This window comes from Poecile atricapillus, chromosome 1 (assembly GCF_030490865.1).
Source record: "Poecile atricapillus isolate bPoeAtr1 chromosome 1, bPoeAtr1.hap1, whole genome shotgun sequence".
NCBI lineage: Eukaryota > Metazoa > Chordata > Aves > Passeriformes > Paridae > Poecile > Poecile atricapillus.
In genome coordinates, this window is record NC_081249.1 from 179,928,703 (window position 1) to 179,948,917 (window position 20,215).

Below are 20,215 nucleotides of genomic sequence, written 5' to 3' on the forward strand. Positions count from 1 at the left end.
CCTGGAATATGGAAATCGTCCCAAACCACGGCAGGGCTTGGAATGAGATGGTCTCTTAGGTCCCTTCCAGCATTCCCAAAGCAGTCTGGGAATCCGGGATAAAAGCAGGAATATTTCATCTTGGATTGCAGCAAAAGAAACCCTTCCCAAGCTGTGTCTGCTGCTCCAGGGATGGGTTTGGGGTGGTTTGGTCCATGTGAAGAATGCATGGAATGCTGAAAATGGATTAATAGGATCAATCAATAGGGTTCCTTCACTCGGCTTTGGCTAATACGTCATTAATTAAAGGGATGAGTTAATGGCAGCACCTCCTCTTCTTCCTGAATCCATTTCTGACCAAGGAGCTGCTTGAAGTGGGAATTTTCTTCACGGAACTGGATAAAACTTCAGGCCAAACCCTTCTACACATTCCAAGGCATTAACAAGGGAATTAGCATCAATCTATTTGCTTATCCGTGCATTCCTGATCTTTCCATTCCTAATATCCTTTTAATTTCTTTCCCAACCTTCATTTGTCTCCAGCTCATCCTCTTGTTCCCTGACAATAATTCCTGAGGTTCCAAATCCTATCCCTGCTTTGGCCTCGTCCAGGTACTGACATTTTCCTTTCCTTTTCCATTATTAAACACCTAGAACCAAGGACTCAGATCTTCCATGGGATGCACTGGCAAGAGCTGCTTCATTCCAGCTGGATTTGGGATTGGAGCTCTGGCCCATCCATGGAAAAAAGTTTCCTATGGAATAGCATCCTCCAAAGCTCACACATTGGAGGATATTGCGTCTTGTCTCTCCTAAAATCTCCTTTTTCCTTGGGAGTGACCTCATCCCAGGGCGGGATAATGTGGAATGTTAATGAGGCAGCAATGGGAATAAAGTGTCCCCGGGATGATTGAAATCCCAAACAGTTCTTCCCTCTCCAAAAGCCTCTTCAGCAGAGCTCCCTTTGATGATGGACTGCTCATTCCCTTATTAAACATTTATTGTTTCCTCAATAAAAGTCATCTTGGATGTCTTCAATTATTAATATAAATCAGACACCGAATGGGAAACAGCAGCCATCTCATTTTCCTGTTTTGTTTTGTTTGTTTTTTTTTCCATTCATCTTCTTTCTTATCCCACATTTGCAAGAGCAGACTGGATAAAACCCATTTGGAATCACTGGAAAACAAATAAAGCTGGAGTGAGAAAAGCCAAATTTTGATCTGGATCCGTGTCAGGAGGAAACAAAAGTAAATTAAAACTCCTTGGAAACCAGGAATGTTCCCAAATACGTGGTGGGGTATTGTTGGTTTGGTGTCCCCAGCTTGGAAATCAGGAAAAATTGAAGCTGGAATGGGAAAGAGAAGTGGATCAATATTTATGGGATCCCAGCGGGAGTTTTGGGGTTCAAAGCTCTGAAATAACCATGGATTAACCCCATTCCAGGTCCCATTGTGGAGATCATGGACACTCTGGATTGATTTGGTCCCCAGGGATTATGGAGGGATATTTTTAATATCAATTTAATTGTTGAAGTTGCTGTACAATTGTTGCTCCTGGGACAGTCTGGGGTTTTTAGGAATCTTTTCAATCCGTGCTATCCACGACACCCTCAAAAGCCGAAGCCCCCTGTTCCTGGTACAACATCAACTGAACTCAAGTTATAATCTCCAGGCTTCCCTCACTCCTAAACCTTTCAGTTTTATTGGAATGTTTTCAGATCCTTTTCCTGGATCCAACTGTTATTTGGGAGTTTGGAAAGATCTCCTCCTCCAAATCCAAAGTGTTTCACATTTACCTATGAGAGAGCTGGAGGGGGATTTTGGATCAGGGCAGGATTGACGGGATAAAGGGGAATGACTTCCCACTGCCAGAGGGCAGGGATGGATGGGATATTGGGATGGAATTGTTCCCTGGGAGGGTGGGGAGGGGCTGGGATGGAATTCCCAGAGAAGCTGTGGATGCCCCTGGATCCCTGGAAGTGTCCATGGCCCGATTGGATGGGGCTTGGAGCAGCCCGGGATGGCGGGAGGTGTCCCTGCCCAGGGAATGGGGTGAAACGGGATTGGGATTTTAGATCCCTTCCATCCCAATCCACATGAGAACAAACTCTAATCTGATTTTTATTCCAGTCAATCAATTCTACAGAATAAATATTAAAGGACCGCTTTTCCTGGGCAACATTCCCTGATGAAAAACAGGATCAAACTTCCCAGAACTTTTTATCTGCTCTCTTACAGCAACGAATCCAGCAGCTGTCAAAAAATCAAACAGAAAGGGGCTCGAAAGCACCTTTTTAAAGACTGAAAAGCATTTCCATGGTTTTAAGAGTCCTTCACAGCCAATTATCAAATCAAAATGCAGCCACTCTGCCTAACATCGCTCCAGAAGGATAAAAACATCCATGGATAACTCATCACTCATCAGCCTGCACAGCAAACGCTCTCCCAGCCAGCACTGGATTTATTTGGGAATTTAGAGAGGAATGTGCTCCTAATAGGCACAAAAATGCTGTAATGTTCTCCCAGCTGCAGGAACGGGAGCCCAGGAGCCCCAGGAGCCGCGTGGGGAATTCTGGCAGATGAAGCAGAGTGGGAGCTTTTCAAACATTCCTGCTGGCTCTGAATCCATGGGCAGGTGTGGGGATGGATGGATATGGAAATGGAAATGGATATGGATATGAATGTAGATAAGGACTTGGAGCTGTTGTCAAGATGATCCGAGGGATGGAGCAGCTGTGGGGAAAGGCTGGGAAAGCTGGGAATGCTCACCTGGAGAGGAGAAGGATCCAGGGAGAGCTCAGAGCCCCTGGCAGGGCCTGAAGGGGCTCCAGGAGAGCTGGAGAGGGACTGGGGACAAGGGATGGAGGGACAGGACACAGGGAATGGCTCCCAGTGCCAGAGGGCAGGGATGGATGGGAGATTGGGAATTGGGAATTGCTGGCTGGGCTGGAATTGCCAGAGCAGCTGTGGCTGCCCCTGGATCCCTGGCAGTGCCCAAGGCCAGGCTGGACACTGGGGCTGGAGCAGCCTGGGACAGTGGGAGCTGTCCCTGCCACAGAATGGGATGGGTTTTAAATCCCTGCCATCCCAAATCATTCCATGATTCCATGATGATTCAAACTTGTCAGGGATGGATCTTTTCTCATCACCAGCCATCAGGGGATGAAGGGGTAGAACTCTCCCGACACGAAATGAGCGATGCCAGAAATCCTACAGGTAATCCATTACTCCCAGCAACGACCAACAGAGCTGGATTCTCAAATCCAGGACATCCCTCCCACTGTCCCAGGTTGCTCAGAGCCCCTTCCAGCCTGGCCTTGGACACTTCCTCAAGACAAAGAGGGATTTTATACCTTTCCTGAGCCTCTCAGCCAGGACTATGCAAAGCAGGGATTTACAGCCTGGAAAAACTCACATCTGCTTCCAAAACCCAGATGAAAGCCTGACATTTCCTCAAACGCCAGGATTTCGCACAGATCCCAGGAACTTACCCCTTGGATAGCCCAGCCACATGCTGATGTGTCGGTCTGGAGGGCTGGAGAAGGACAAAGCCCAGCTCCCATCGTCCTGGGAATGTTCCTGGAGGGGAAATGTCAGCCAGCGGCATCTGGGGCTGCGTGGGGACGGCCGGGCCCAGGCATCTGCTCGGGAAAGGGAGGCCAGGAAGAGCTGGAGCCTGGCAGATGGTGGGATGGGCTCCATCCTTTCCTGGGCGCTGGGAGACTCTAGAATGAAGCAGCTCGGCGCTTGGAATGTTCTGCTCCAGGCTGAGCACAACTGTGGGAATTACAGGGAATTGTTTCCTTGAGTGACTCCTTGAAGGTCGTGGTGTGGCCGTGGTCATGGCAGCTTCCTCATGGAAAACATATTCCAAGGAAAATGTTCAGTTCTGGCCTGTTCCAAGGGAAAAGTGAGAGGTAAAATCGCTCTCCTCCTTTGAGATGTTCTTTCAGGTCCTTTCTGTTTTTCCAAGTTTTTTTCCGGCTCTCTGTGTCTGGAGCCCCACAGCAGCATTTGGTAATTATTTTAAAATATTTATCCCTTTTTTCCTGCACTGTTTTCTCCAAATTTTCCTCTCAGTGTCTTTCCCAGCAGTGATCCCAGCCTCTTGCAAAGCCCTCATCCCTAAAATATCACAGCAAGGCAACACTCTGGGAGCTGAGATGCTGAAAACAAGGAATTCTCCTGGAATAACTAATTCTGACATGGAAAACAGGATAACTGAGTGATCCATGTTCCAGAAGGGGCCCATGTGAGCAGTCTGAGGTGCTGGAAAACTGGGATGTTTACAGAAATGACCGGGAATTCTCAAGCTCTGTTTGGATTTGTGTTGTCAACAGCCAAGAGGATTTTTTTTCCGGCCTTTCGATGAGGAGGTGTTCTTTGCTTTCCACATCTTTTTGTGTGCAAAGAGCTCAAGGAATCATGGAATGGTTTGGGTTGGAAGGGACCTTAAATCCCATCCCAATCCCATCCTGCCATGGCAGGGACAGCTCCCACTGTCCCAGGCTGCTCCAGCCCCAGTGTCCAGCCTGGCCTTGGGCACTGCCAGGGATCCAGGGGCAGCCACGGCTTTTCCAGGCTGGAATGTGGAATGTTTGCATCCCAGCAGTTCCTGTTTTCTGCAGGTAGCAGAAGAACGTGCTGGGTTTGGAGAAGAACTTTGGACAAGGGCGTAGGATGGCAGGACAAGGAGGAACGGCCTTATGCTGAAAAAACAAGGTTGGATTTAGATGGGATATTGGGAGGGAATTCCTGGCTGGGAGGGTGGGGAGGCCCCGGCACAGATTCCCAGAGAAGCTGTGGCTGCCCCTGGATCCCTGGAAGTGTCCAAGGCCAGGCTGGATGGGGCTTGGAGCAGCCTGGGAGAGTGGGAAGTGTCCCTGCCCATGGAATAATCCCATTTTTAAGGTCCCTCCCAGCCCAACCCATTCCAGGATTCCACGATTGGTTTTCTGGCTTCCACACATTTCTTTCCCAGGGGAGTTCCGTATTCATGGAATATCCTGGATTAATCCTGCCTGGAGTTTAGCAGGAGCTTCAAGGAGTCCCAGGTCATTGTCTCCAAACCTGTGGAGGCACTAAATGGCTCCTTCTGAGTGAGCTTTTCCCGCTCTGGAGGGATTCCTGTTTCCCTGATTCCTGGGGTTTTGACACTGGACTACAACAGAAAAATCAAACTGGAAAAAAAACCCCACCTCTCCCCCAAAAATAGAGGCAAAACCCCAAACAAACAAACAAAAACCCCCCAAAAACCCCAACAAAAAACCTACACAACCCACCCCCCCAAAAAAAACCCCAACAAACAAAACTCCCCCCCAAAACAGCAACAACCAAACAAAAAACAAACCTCCAAACAACAACAACAACAACAAAACGAACAAACAGAAAAGAAATTAAAAAAAAAAACCCTCACAAAACCACCAAAACAAATAAAAACCCCACAGAAAATATCCCGATTTTCTAACTTAATTAATAACGCAGCGATTTGGGGTCTTCCTTGTTTTATTGTCCTTTTGAATCCAGTGAAATATTCAGTAATATTAATTTTAGAATCTTTCTGTGATGGAAAATCCAGTGAAACTCTCATTAATTCAGTCCAGGATTAATGAAATCACTGCTTAAAAGTTGGGCCGCATCTCCAAACCTGTTTTATTGGTTTTGTAGATGTTGGGACAGCGAGAAATCCAACAAATATCCGACAGGAGGAGACGACATCCATCCTCTCTTCCAGTGCCTGAGAATTTATTGGGACAACATCCATCTTTTGTTCCTGGATGCCTGGGAATTCATTAGGCTGTATTAAAGCATTCCTTGTTTGTTTTCACTTTCCCGACACTCAGCACAATCGCTGCTCATTAGCAGCCCGTTCTCTTTTGTTATTTACTCCTAATTAGCGGCATCTGCAATCTTCATTAGCGAGAATTTCGGGTTGTTGTTTCAAATATTAACGGAGTTAAGAGGCGATATCAGAGATATCAGCTAAATAACAATATCCAGGCAGCTGGAAAGGTTTGAATTCCCGCAGTTACTCCTGGGACAACTCGGAATCCTCCTGGACGTGGACCTGGAAGTCAGGGGGCACCAAATGCTTTCTGGAATTTTAAGGATACAGGAGTAGAAGTTGGATGGATTCAACTCAGCTCAGAATTCCAGCTAAGTAAGCACAGGAATTATAAATTTATCAGATGCATTCTTTTATCTTTAATTTTTATCTTTAATTTTTATCTCTAAAAAAAATCTCTATTTTTAATAGCGCAGCCACTGCTAAAATTAAGTGGGAAAGGAAAATGTTTAATTATTTTGGTACAGTGTAGGATTAGTTTGTTATTGATTGGGGTTTTCCACATTGATGAAAAGCCACGGAATTATGGAATGGTTTAGGTTGGGAGTGACCTGGCTGAGGCCTGGGATGGGACAGGATTGAGGGAGGTGCAAGGTCAGAACAGCAGATTCTTCACAAGGTGATTTCCTGATATCCCAAATGATGAAATCCCAACTGATGATCCCGTTGATCGTGTTTTGATATCCCAAATGATGAAATCTCAAATGATGATCCTGTTGATCATAATTTGATATCCCAATTGATGATCCTGTTGATCGTGTTTTGATATCCCAAATGATGATATCCCAAATGATGATCCTGCCACCTCACACACTTGTCCCACCACCTCACTGAAAACAAAGAACAACCTGAATTTTCCAGGTGTTTTCACTTCTCCACAGAAATCTGGATATTCGCTATATTTTCAGAAACGTCCCCACTTATCAAATATCCCATCACACCACCAGATAATTCCAGTGATTCTGGCTGTGAAGCAGAACTCCGTGTGGAATTTTGGGATTTTTTTAGGCCTGTGCCAACACAGGTCAAAGATTTGAAACCCTGACAACTTTCCAGACATTTTGGAGGATGAGATGTCAAAGGAAACGGACACCAAAGGTTTTCCAAAACCTCTGACCATGATGAGCCCAAAGCTCAGATGCTGCCAGTTGTGGAAACGTGGAATATCCTGAGTGGGAAGGGATTATCCAGCCCAACTCCTGCACAGACATCCCAACAATCCCACCCTGGGCATCCCTGGAGCGGTGTCCGAACACTCCTGGAGCTCTGTCAGCCTCAGGAATGTCACCATTCCCTGGGGAGCCTGGGCAGTGCCAGCACCCTCTGGGGGAAGAACTTTTCCCTGAAATCCTTATACCCAACCTGATTTCCTCCCACCTGAGCAGTGTCAGGATTCTCCTGCAGTTCTACCCCTCAGGCTTTCACAAATCCCAGTTCCCAGTAACTCCTGGATCCAGGGGATTTCCTCGTGGGGGGCACCCTCTCTCCATGACCAGACATAAAAAAAAAACGACTTTTCAACCTCTTTCCAGTCATTGTAGCATAATTCCTGTGGGAATGCAGTATTCCCATATGGATACATTGCCTGATTCCAAAAGGAAAAGGCCAGGATTCCCAAACTGAAATCGATCCACCACAAGGCAGAGTTTTCCCTGGGATCAAGCGGCCGGAATGAATGAAAAGGAACTGGAGGAGTCAACGTCTCTTGTTGTAATTGTGGAGTTTTTGGGATGGGGACCAGCCTTCCCTGGATGTCTGGAATGTGCTAAGCACGGCTGGGCACTTGCCTCCAGTTGCTATTAATAAACAGGATAATAAATGACAATAAATTTTAATAGTATAAAAATATATAATTAAAATAATTTAAACAAGAAACCCATTTGCCTCTAAAAACCACAAGTGCCCCCCTCTCTCTCTCTCTTCAGCTTGGAAAATCTACTTAAAATATTTCAATTTTTTTTCTCCATTTTCATTTTCTCTGCCTGGCTTATTCCTCATTAAAATTCTCTCCCCAAAAACCAAAAACTTGGAGGCATTTATTCCATCTGCCCCTGCCAGAGATGACATTTATCCCCCAGCAAGGCTGAAAACCTCCGGCCGTTCTGGAGAGGGAAAGTTGGAATTCCATGCTGGGAGAGAGGCCTTCTGTCTGTGGTTTATTTAGAGCCAGTCTTGTTCCCAAGCCTTCTAAAATCGGGATTAATCAATAATTACAGCCCTCATCAGCAAGTGAACCCCTGGGGTTTTATTTATCCTCCAGTCACACTGCTCCGAGACCTAGAGCGATATCCTGGAGTTTTTCCTGTTGGAAAAAGAAATCAAATTACATTTTTGCATGCACATGTAGTTAAGGCTTATCTTCTTTAGTCCCGGGAAGGAACAGAAATTTCTTTTGGAATTGCCTCTTTCATCTCCATTTTGTAATCGTCATATTTGGGCCACAAAACGATTCTCAAGCCGCGTTTGCCGGTTGGGTTTAATCCTTGGAGTTTTGAATTTGGAAAACGATAGGGCTCTGTTAATTTGCAGGAGAGAGATTAAAATAAAAGGAATCTTTGTGTTTGTATTCCAAGTGCAGAGATTTCCATGCCTGAGTACCGGGATGAATAAATGTTCCTTCATTTGAATTTCTGAGCAGGATGTTTTCCACAATGAAGGAAAATCTCCTTTCTGATTCACTTTCTTGCAGAAGTTCAAGTGGATGTTTAGGATGGGAAGTTAAAAGTCTTAAAGGTGAATTTCCAAAAGTGGGGAGTCAGGAAAAAAAAGGGGAAGCGGGACCTGAGGGAATCCAAGGGAGTTTTAGGTTGGATATTAGGAAAAGAGCCAGACAACTTCTGACTTAAACACCAGTCCATGAAAATTATTAAACACTAATCCCACTCCAGGGATTAGCCTGGGACATCACCAGGAGAGGCCCCATAATTCCTAAAAAAAAGGATTAACAGTGATTTTCTCTGTCCCAGCTGCCCTGCTGACCCACAGAGAACTCAGAACTGGTGACTTTTGCCTTTTTCCAACCTCAAAATTTCAGTGGAGCTGCAAGAGGAGACAGAAACCATCCAGGAGATGTTTCCTGAATAATGGAAATATGTATAAAAAAAAAATTGATGTTGGAAAACAGCTGTTCCAGGTGTTCTTTGATAGCTCAGCCAAGCAGGCTGAGGTCTCCCACTTTTTAAAACCAAATTCTCCTTTTATATTGGATAACCTGTGGATACTCCAGAGATTTGGCTTTCTGTGGATGGAACGTTTTTTCCACGGAATGAAGCCAGGACTGTGCTCTCCATGGGGTTTTTTTCACATTAGCAAAAAATCATGGAATGGTGGGATGGGTTTTGTTGGAAAGGATCTGTCTGAGATCTGTGAGGAGCCAGGATGGAAGATTTTGGGAGGTCCACAAAGGTTGAGCAAGGTCAGAAGAGCATTCCAAGGATGATTGAAAGAATCTCCTGCTAAAGGATCTCCTTGAAGTGTTTGGCTCCTGAAAAAGCAGGAGGTTTTTCCCATGGAGAAGGGATTTGAGGAGCACAGATGGTATCCAAATCCAAATGGGATCATGGGACGTGCAGAGGTGTCCCATGAGCAGAAGTGGAGGGTGAGGAGCAATTCTGTTCTCCTTCCAAGGGGCTCAGAGTGACAGTGGTTGGAAAACTGCAGAGCCACACGGCTTCCTGATGGCCAAACCGGGAATAAACTCCAATTCCAAAGAAGTTTGGGACACCAGGAGCAGGGAGACTCTGAAACAGCTTCCCAATTACACCGGTAAGAGGGAATCGAGGCACTTTTGAAATTCAATAAGAGTAAATTCTTGATGGTTCCCCCCTGAGGACTTCATGGGACATTTTATGATCCTGAAAGTGTTCCTTGAATCCCTCTGCTCTTCCCAGACCTTTCCTTGGACCTGCATCCACGTGAGACACCCCAGTCTGCCTGAGAGGGCTGAGGAACTCAACCTTTTGCGGGTTTCAGCCACAGCAGGAGCCCCAGCCAGGTGAAAACGAGCTCTGCGGGTTCCCAGGAAAAAAAATCTATCTTCCCCACTCCTGAAGGATCCTCTCAAAGCCTTGGAATGCTGTCCCTTGTTCTGGCCAGTGGAGAGGTGAGGATCCTTCCCTGCCTGTCCTCCTGCTCTTGCTGGAAGGCAAAGAAGTTGCATTTCTTTCTAGAGATGGAGTTTCCAAACCCTGGACTCGTTTTCCTTTGGTTTTAAGGAGCCCTTGAGGAAGGCAAGTCAATTTTCCCATTTGAAAAGAGGAAAAGCAGGATTTGCTCTAATTCCCACCTAATCCAGGCTCTGCGCAATCATTAATGTTATCAGCAAAAGCCTTGATTTAATGGAACTTATGAAAAGCAGCTTAGTTATCGATATAATGTTATTTTTCCAGGAGATTAAAGCTTCCCCTGCTTCAGGAATTTTGCCGTGGAAAGGCAAACCTGGAATGGATGATCCAATATCCTAGAGCAAATGGAAGAGCAAACAAAGCCTAAATATTTCAAAAGCAGGGAGATAAGGATGCCAAATCCACCCTAATGTGCCGTGCACCTATCTCCCATCTCTGATCCGTGGTTTTTTAAGCCTGGAAAAGGAGCTCGGAATTCTTTTATTTCCCAGCTGAAGAGAGAGGTTCATAAAAGCTGATTTAAGCATGGAATGCCGGATGGAAATCTTTGAGGGGTTATATTTGGAAATTCCTATTTATGGATGGAGCTTGGAGCAACCTGGGATGGTGGGAGGTGTCCCTGGCAGGATGGAGGAGTGGAACTGGATGATCCTTAAGGTCCCTTCCAACCCAAACCATTCCAGAATTCCATGTTCAACCAAAGCCCCAAATTCCTATTTTTTCTGTTTTCCAATAAAATTAGAGAAATCTGGGACGTGTTTCCCAGAGGAAGTGGGAGGATCTGATCAAAGGTCTCTGCCTCACCTGGAGCATTTGAGGAAGTTGTGGATCTGAGATCCCCGCTCCCACCTCATTTCCCAGTTTTCCAAGGAATTTATTGCCATGGGTGGACAGAACATGAGAAAACAGGAGGATTTTACCTTGGAGCTGTAACAATCCCAAGCCTGATTAATTCCGTGAAAACAAAATCATGGAGCAACGAGCTGGAATTTGCCTCCACTTTGTCCCGGAGCTGGGAGGTTCCTGAGGAAACGGAACACAGAAAGTTCAGAGATTTTCAGATAATTTTTTTATCATGGAAAGGGATTTCCAGCCCTGGCACAGCTGCCTGGGCCAGTGGAGTAGTGGAGTGTCCATCCCTGGAGGGATTTAAAATCCATGTGGATATTGCCCTTGGGGACACGGATCACTGGTGGCCCTGGAAGTGCTGGGAATGGTTGGACTCGATTCTGGAGGATTTTCCAGCCTAAATAATTCCAGGATTCTGTGTTGCAGCTGCTGGTTGGGACAGGAGTCTGTGGTTGGAGCAACAGGACCAGCAGCTCCCAGCTGAGCTCCCAGGAAAACCTTTAAACAGGGGCTGTTTTTATGGATAAGTTTCATCCCAATCAATATCAAAATTCACATTTCCTGAAGAATTTTGGAATGGCTTCCAAGGGGAAAAAAAACCTGTTAAATGAGGTTTTTGGGAAGTGCAATTTTTCCATTTTCCTTCCAATGAGTGACCAGAACACTTTTGGAAATTCCTGAATATTTACAGCTCCCACCTCTCACACTGATTCCCTGAATCTTTGGAAGGCAGTGTATCCCACTTTGGAAAATGAGTCCAAATAATTTATTTTTAATTAATGTTTGTAAACAACACCAAACATTTCCCTCTGCTTCTCTGAGCATAAATTGATTATCAAGGTTGGCAGCTGGACAGGACATTTTAATTTTGGCTATTTCCTTAAAAATGCTCTCAAAGGTGTGAATAACAATTTGAAATATGAAAAAATAATTTCTAAGAAAATATTTCTGCTCCTCATGATGGGTCATTTGAATTAAAAAAAGATCAAAAGAAAGAAATTCTCCCTTTGCTTTTTAAATTTTTTTTTTTAAAAGATATAGAGGGGTTTTTTGTTTGCTTGTTTGTTTTTCTTCCTTTTGATGTCGGATTATTTTTGTCTGCCCAACACCCTAATTTAGTCAAAAGTAATTTGGATATCCCTCCCTTTCATTCCCGGTTGGAAAATCGAGTGTTGAGATACGTGAAACACCCTCAGAGGTGCGCAGGGATTTGCCTGGGAGCAAACAGAGCTGGGAATTGCCAAATTTTCCTTCCTGGGAGTTGTTGCCCGCCTCTGGCAAAAGTCAATTTATTGATGTGCAGAGCAATCACCTGGCTCTGGAGAGGGCACAGTGGTGACCACTCACATCCCATTCCCAGAAATCCTTAGGCTCAGGGTGGAGCGGATAAAATACTGGAATATCTCTGTCAGAGCCAGCTGAGTCCCTGCTCCCCCGTTTTCTTAAACCACCCCGGATGCGGTTTTTTTTTTCCAGTGGGATTTGGTTCCCAGATGCTTCAAAATCTCGGGAATTGAACCCAGATTTGGAAAGGGGGGATCAGGAACAGAGCAAACCCCTGTGGGATGGGCTCCTGAGAGGTTTGGGATCCTGGATCATTAAAAACCCAGCTTGGTTTGGTTAACGAGAGCTCTGAACTGCTCCCATCTCTATTCCCGCTATTTTTAATCTAAAAGTGGGGTGGTGTTCTCCAGAAGCCGATTTATCTTGGAATTATTGGAATTATTTAACGCCTAACAAGGCTGGAGGACCAAACTTGATTTCCGGGGGTCCAGGGAAGGTTTCAGCTCCCAGCTCCAATTCCTCAAATTAATGAGGCCACGAGGAACCCCTGAGGGAGTCATTAAGGAATTCATCCCCGCTAAGAACGGAGAAGGATCATGGGAGAGAATCATGGAGTCGTTAAGTTTGGAAAACACCTCGAGGATCATCAGGCTGGATGGATGGGGGTTGCTGAGTTCACAGGGAAGTTTCCAATGGATTAAGAGAAAACAGCTGGAAAAAAGGCAGGAATAACAATTTCTCTCTTCCTGAGGAGGCTGTAACCAGGATAATCAGGCTTTTGTGGCAGAGAGGAAGATTTGGGCTGGGATTGGGAAAATCTTTTTAGTGTGGAGGGTCAAGGAGCGGTGGAAGAGATGGTGGAGGTTGGAGCATGGGGTGGGGGGGATCTGGCAGAAAGGGATGATCTCTGATCCCTTCTGGAATGACAGGGGAGGATTGGGATCAGGGAGTCAGAGGATCCAGGAATGGTTTGGGTTGGAAGGGGGCTTCAAACCCATTTTATTCCAAGCCATGGACACCTTCCACTATCCCTGGTTGCTCCAAGCCCCAATGTCCAGCCTGGCCTTGGGCACTGTCAGGGATCCAGGGGCAGCCACAGCTGCTCTGGGAATTCCATTCCAGCCCCTCCCCACCCTCCCAGCCAAAATTCCTTCCCAATATCCCATCGAAATCTTCCCTATTTTGTTTAAAACCACTCCCCCTTGCTCTATCACAACTTTTCCTTCCCATTTTGGGATACAGGACAAATCCCTCGGTCAGGGGACACTGGATTCCTCTTCCCTGATTCTTTTGGAGATTTCTCTTAAATCTTGAACTTGGAAATGTGATTTGGGATTGCTGAGAGTCTCTCCCTTGGATCAAAATCATTTCATTATTCCCATTTCTGACTCCAAAAGCTCCAACACGTTTCCAGAAGAAGTTGAAAAGCCTGGAAACCCTTAAAGACACCTTTGAAATTCCACAGGAATTCCCAGCCCTTGGGAATTCCTAATCTTTTTTCTTTGACAATGAGCTGGGAAAAGCCTGATTGCCGATTCCAAGTCCTCTCCTCTCACTGAGCATTCCCTGTGCTCAGAGCTGGAATGCAGATCGGGAATTCTGATCCCAGGGATTTGGAGGGGTTGGAAAAACCTCATCAGTCTGCTCATCCCGATGGAAGTGCTCACCTTTGTGTTTATTTTATTCCTGCAAACGGTGCCTTCTTTTGGCTCATCCCTGCATCCCCAGGGATTCATTCCCAAAACCTCCCAAACTGGGATGTCCTGGCGGGATTTATCACTCGGGAGCTGGGACAAGCCTGGTAAAACCTGGATTCAAGCAGAGGATCCGGGGAAGGAGAAGGAATTTCTGCCCACCTTGGTACATCTCAGCTCACAGGAACCAAGGAGACGCCCCAGGGGAAATTCAGATGAAGAAACTCCTCCAAAAATTCCTGGTTTTCTCTGGAAATTTGAAGGAATTCTCAATAACTTGCTGAGGGTATCAGCATTTCCTTTTCCGAGAAGGGAATCCCAACTTAAACACCACTCTGAGGAAGACGCCTCCACTGAGAGGTCACCAATTCTTCAAATTACTTTAAAATAATTTAAAAATTATTCTCAATTATTTTAAAGTTATTTAAAAAATAATTTAGAATTATTTAAAAATTATTTTAAAATAATTTAAAATTATTTAAAAATTATTTTAAAATAATTTAAAAATTATTTAAAGATTATTCTAAAATATTTTAAAATTATTTTAAATTTTTAAAACTATTGTTAATTAATTTTTAACATTTTTTAGTCATCCTGTTTCTTTTATTATTTAAAAATTATTTTTAAAATTATTTGAAAATTACTTTTAATGGCGATTGTGCTTTTAATGATGATAGAAAGGATTTCTCACCACGTTTTACCCCTGCTTTTATTTCTTTCAGGTGGCTCCCAAACTTTTGACTTTAATGCTGTGTACAACCCCCATTTGCATATATTGATTTTATTTATTAATCGCCTCACAAAAACCCGCAATTAAATCCTACAGACAGCAATATGCAAATGGTTTATGTGATTTGCTGCGCAATAAAAAATTCATAATAATATAATTACCTAGGTTTGAAAAGCACTACAGATGTCGTTGTACATTCCTAGTTTCAGTTTTAACAAGGCAGGGTTTAAATTAAACTCCAGCTCCACACCGAGATTATTTCAATTAAAGAAACCTCTTGTGATCAAATATTCTTTGCTTTAAAGTGGTGCTGCATAAATATTTCATCCCGTATTTAATAACAACTTTTTCCGAGTGGAGAAACAAACACGGAGCTCGAAAATCTGTGGATTTAAACAGCTGCTGACAGAAATTTGAGGAATATTTGAGCTGGGAATTAATTCAGCTTGGGGCGAAATGCAGAAATAATGTTGGGAGGGAGGGAGCTGCTCGGAAATGAGGGGTGGAAAATGTTATTTTTGAGCTGTCAATTCATAATTTGCTGTCACAAAAACTCTCCTGGGGACCTCACTGAACCAACAATTAAAGTGGGATTTAAAACAAAACCAATTCCAGACACTACAATGAAAAATAAGCATTAATTGTTGCAGGGTTTTTTTTATTTCTGTACCAAATAAAGGCTCCTTTGGGAGGAACAGGGAGGAATTCACCAGGAATTTAGCGTGGAACTTTGGGAATCAGCTGGACAAAGGAACAGCTCCCACTGCCCCAGGCTGCTCCAAGCCCCAATGTCCAAATAATTCCCCCTCTTTATTCCTCATTCACTTCCTCACAACAATTTCCAGGCTCAAATGTGTCACATTTGGGATTTATCACTTATAAATTCCCCATAAGAAATAATAAATCCCAGTTTTTCCAGCGGATTTATAAAAGGCAGAACTCCTGCTCATTCCCTTCCATTCCCTAATTTCCAGTTTCCTCCGCGGTTTTCCCGTTGTTTCTTTTATTCCATGTGCCGCTTTTATTCCAGGTCCCACATCCTGCCGTGAGGAGAACATTTATTCATAATTCATAAATTTTCACAGTTTTAAAAAAAAAAAAAAAAAATTGGGCCGTAAAATCAATTTTAATGAGCATTTAAAAAGGATTTGTGGGACACTCCTGAGGTGAAAAAGTTGGGAATGGGAATTGGCAGATGTGAAACGACGCAGAGACATTTGCTCCAAATATTTCTGAGGATAAACCACCAGCTTTGCCAAGTATTTTGTGATGGGATTCTATAAACTGGATGCTCCAGTAGGGATGGATTTAACACCAGGAAAAAAATAAAATAAATAAGTGGAATCTGAGCTGGAACAGCTTGAGGAGTAAAATTCCTGCTGCTCCATGGATGGAAAGAGCCATTGGAAGCAGGAAAATACAAAATGAGAGCTGTGAGACAGGATTGGCAGGAAAAGCCATTTTTAGTCTTGGTTTTGTCTGGAACTTCCTAAAACATCTTGTTCCTGCCTTTTCCTCATCATATTTTAAGGAGTGATTTTTGTGGGGAATTCATTAAGCAGAAGATTCCATGTGGGATTTCACTTGGATCCGTCACTGTCTGACGCCCTCCCAGTTTTTGACTAAATGATGCCATTTTGGGTTTAGAAATGTTTTAAAATGCTCTGGATTTAGTTTAGTTTTGCCACAATTTGGAATTCTACCAAGGAATATCAGGCTTAAAGACCAGATCCTCTAATAAATGGTGGATGACGGAAGGAAAGGGGAAGGGGTTTTATCACTTTCATCAGGAAAAAATGGTTTGACGCCTCTCTGTGGCATCCCAAATCCCAATTCCTGTTGGAACTGAATCCCAGAGACTTGGCTCCACGGAAATTATGGAAAGAAAATGAGTTTACTTTGGAAAAATCATAGTTTTTAAAGCCAGGATGGTCTTCCAAAAGTCTGATCCCTCAGGTGGTTCATGTGGATATCCAGTGGGATACACCCTGGGACAGCCAGGGATGGGAATTCCTTGAGACTCCAATTAGTGGCATTTAAAAAAAATCATAAATGATTTTGTACAGAAAAACGGATCCTGAGGAACTGACCCCAGAGAGAGGGGTGGGATGGGTTTGCTCCCATCATTGTTTGGGAGCAGAGATGGAAAATCCATGGGCTGGGGGAGCTGTTCCTGGTTTTTTAGGTGGCTGCTGACCGGTGGTGACCACAGGCACACAAAAAGATGGAAATTTGGCTGTTTTCCTGTTAAATCCAGCACCCCATGGAGCACAGGACTGATGAACTCATCCATTTTCCCGATGCCAAGTTTTCTCCTAAATCCGTGTTTTTAACAGCAGGAATCAGAAGACACAAAGGGTTAGGTGTGATCCAAGCTCACAGGATATCACCTTGGATAAGGACTTTGGGAACTTTTCCATACCTGGAGCCCAAAATCTGGGCTCAAACACTGCAGGAACCTCCTCAGGCACTGAAATTCTGGATCAATCCGTGGCCTCAAGGATTGTCCTGGACTGAGATAATTCCAGTCTGGTTGGGGCAAACAAACTCCTCAGTTTGTCCCACTGGCGTGGAATTATTGCCAAAATACGCTTTAGGATTCGTTTAATTACACATCTGATAATTAATAGGCAGGAATTTGTTATTCTGAATTACTCTGGATCCAATCCCATTTTTATGTTCCCACAAAATCCATCCCAGTGGGCAGGGAAGGTGTAAAATTCCAGATTTCCAACGTTCTCCTCCCACGGAGAGATGCCTTAAGGAAGGAGGAGTGCGAATTCCCACAAAGTTTTCTGTAAATTCTGAGTTGTTATTTTAGCAGGAAAATTCGTGCTCAACTCCCAGAGAGGAGATTATTCCATGAACTCTCCGACAGAGCAGGGAGCACTAAGAAATTCTTGGGAGAATAATTTGTTCTTTAATATAAAAAACCGGAGAAAGTGCCCAGGCAACAAGAAAGGAATTAAAATAACTCACCCAACACCCAGTCACATGCAGGAAAAAAGTCCCTAAAAATAAAAATCCTGGAAGCAGAGCTGTTGTATTGACAGGGAATCATTCCACAGCCCCTAATCCAGCATCTGCTATCTCCAAAAACCTGCTGCACTGAATTCCCTGGAAACTGTGATTGGAAAAATACCTCTATTAATTGATTCCCCAAATTAACCGCTAATCCAAGTCTCCTGATTATGATTAGGTGGGTAATCAATTCATTTGATAGAAAAGCTCCTTAAATTTTCCAAACTGCAGTTCAGCTCTTCCCTCTCTCTCTTTTCCACTTGTTTCATTAATTAACTGTTTTTCCCAGCAGTGAAAAGTAGGATTTTCCTTTCTTAATTGCCTCTTGACCCCTCCTGGCTCTGCCTTCAGAGGTTCTTCATCAGGAGCAAATGAAAATGTTCTCGATAAATTAAAGTTATTGCTGGGCCCAGAGGAAACTTCCCAGCCTAGCTGTGGATCCTTTGGAGTTGGATGTATCCGAGTTTGCTGAGGAAAATCTGGGATTTTCCCGGGATCCTGGGCTGGTTTTCAGTTCATACAGGGAAGGGAACGGCCCAGGGATCTTTGGGAAGTGGTCCCAGCTCTGCCCTGCTCAGGTGAGACCCCACCTGCAGAGCTCCATCCACCTCTGGGGCCCAACAGCAGCAGGACCTGGAGCTGCTCGAGATTCCAGAGGAATCCACGGAGCTGCTCCAGGGGCTGGAGCCCCTCTGGAGCCAGGCTGGGAGAGCTGGGAATGTTCCCCTGGAGAGGAGAAGGATCCCGGGAGAGCTCAGAGCCCCTTGCAGGGCCTGAAGGGGCTCCAGGAGAGCTGGAGAGGGACTGGGGACAAGGGATGGAGGGACAGGACACAGAGAATGGCTCCCAGTGCCAGAGGGGAAATTAAGTTTGGATTATGGGAAGGAATTCCTGTCTGGGACGGTGGGGAGACCCTGGCACAGAATTCCCAGAAAAGCTGTGGCTGTTCCTGGATCCCTGGAAGTGTCCAGGGCCAGGCTGGATGAGGCTTGGAGCAGCCTGGGAGAGTGGGAGCTTTCCCTGCCCATGGAATGTGTGGAATGGGATGGGATTTAAGGTCCTTCCATCCCAAACCATTCCAGATTCCATGAACCACGTACAACCGTGATTTTAAATCCAATTCCCCTGAGGCAAATTCCCACTCATCCTTTTTTTTTTTTCACCTCCTGTTTTCATCTTACAGCCAAATTCCGGAGGTGCTGCTGGAAAGGGCTCGCCCTGTGCAGCCCTCGGGAAATATTGGATTCCCCATTAATGCTGGGATTGAAAAGCCGCTCATGGATTGAGCTTCGTTAGGGAGATAACGAGGAGAGATTTTTCATTCAGACATCTCTAATGAAGGATGGTTTCCCCATTCATTAAATCCCCGAATTCTGACAGAGCTGTGTTTACAGGAATCCCACACAAAATCCCAGGTAACTCAGATCTCCATGAGATTCTTCAGATCTTGGAACAACAGGACATCAAAAGTGAAACATTCCAAAAATCCTCCTTGTCTTTCCCAGCTGTCCCACTATGGAGCGATGGGATGGGATTGGAGCAGCTCTGCTGCCATCCTGCTGGTTTTGCTCGAAACTGAGCTCTGGGAAAAGCCAAAATTAGTCTTTCCTGTTATATTCCAGCCTGGAGAAAGGAAGGAGCCTGTCTGTCAAGCTGCTGCTTCAGTGAGTGAGGGAAAGATGAATTCAAACCCCAGCTCAAAGGAGATGAAAAATTATCAACTGTTATTAAAAACGGGTCTGGAAATGATTTATGAACTCCCAAGGTTGTGAGGTCCAAACATATCCATGGCCACCATCCCTCTGGATAAAAGGATCACAGGGTGAGAGGTGTCCTCATCAGAGAATTCCAGAATGGTTTGGAATTGTTGGAAAGGGACTTTAAATCCCATCCTGTTCGTACCCAACAATTGGGAGGAACAGGGAGGAATTAAACATTAAAGTGGGATTTAAAACAAAACCAATTCCAGACACTCCAATGGAAATTCATCATTAATTATTGCAGGATTTTTTTATTTCTGTCCCAAATAGAGGCTCCTTTGGGAGGAACAGGGAGGAATTCACCAGGAATTTAGTGTGGAACATTGGGAATCAGCTGGAGAAAGGGACAGCTCCCACTGTCCCAGGCTGCTCCCAGCCCCAATGTGCAGCCTGGCCTTGGACACTTCCAGGGATCCTGGGGCAGCCACAGCTTTCTTGGGAATTCCATCCCAGCCCCTCTTCACCCTCCCAGCTGGGAATTCCTTCCCAATATCCCATCCAATGGGATGGCTGCCGTGGGTGTCATCAATCCCCACTTGTGGGGGGTGGGAATCAGCAACAATTCCTCTCCGTTATTTCTCTTTGTTTAATTTAAAAAACCCTGCAGCAAACCCCAAAAATTCCAGTCTGATTTTCCCTTTTTTTTTTCCCCTGAGACAAAGATGGACATTAATAATCCCCTGGGATGAGGTCTGCTCCTCCTGGGGGAAGTGCACAGACTGGTTTTAGTTTTCTGGGATTTCAGACAGTCAGGATCAGCTCCTGCAGCGCCTGAAGCAGAAAGGAATTTGCTCTTCTATCCCAGGTTTTGGACCACGTGCACCAAAGAACCTTTCCTTTTGAGGGAATCCACAGGGGATGCATCCAGGTCCTGAATTCCATGAGGATCAGCCATACTTCTGTTGGAATCACTGCAGCCAGCCCAAG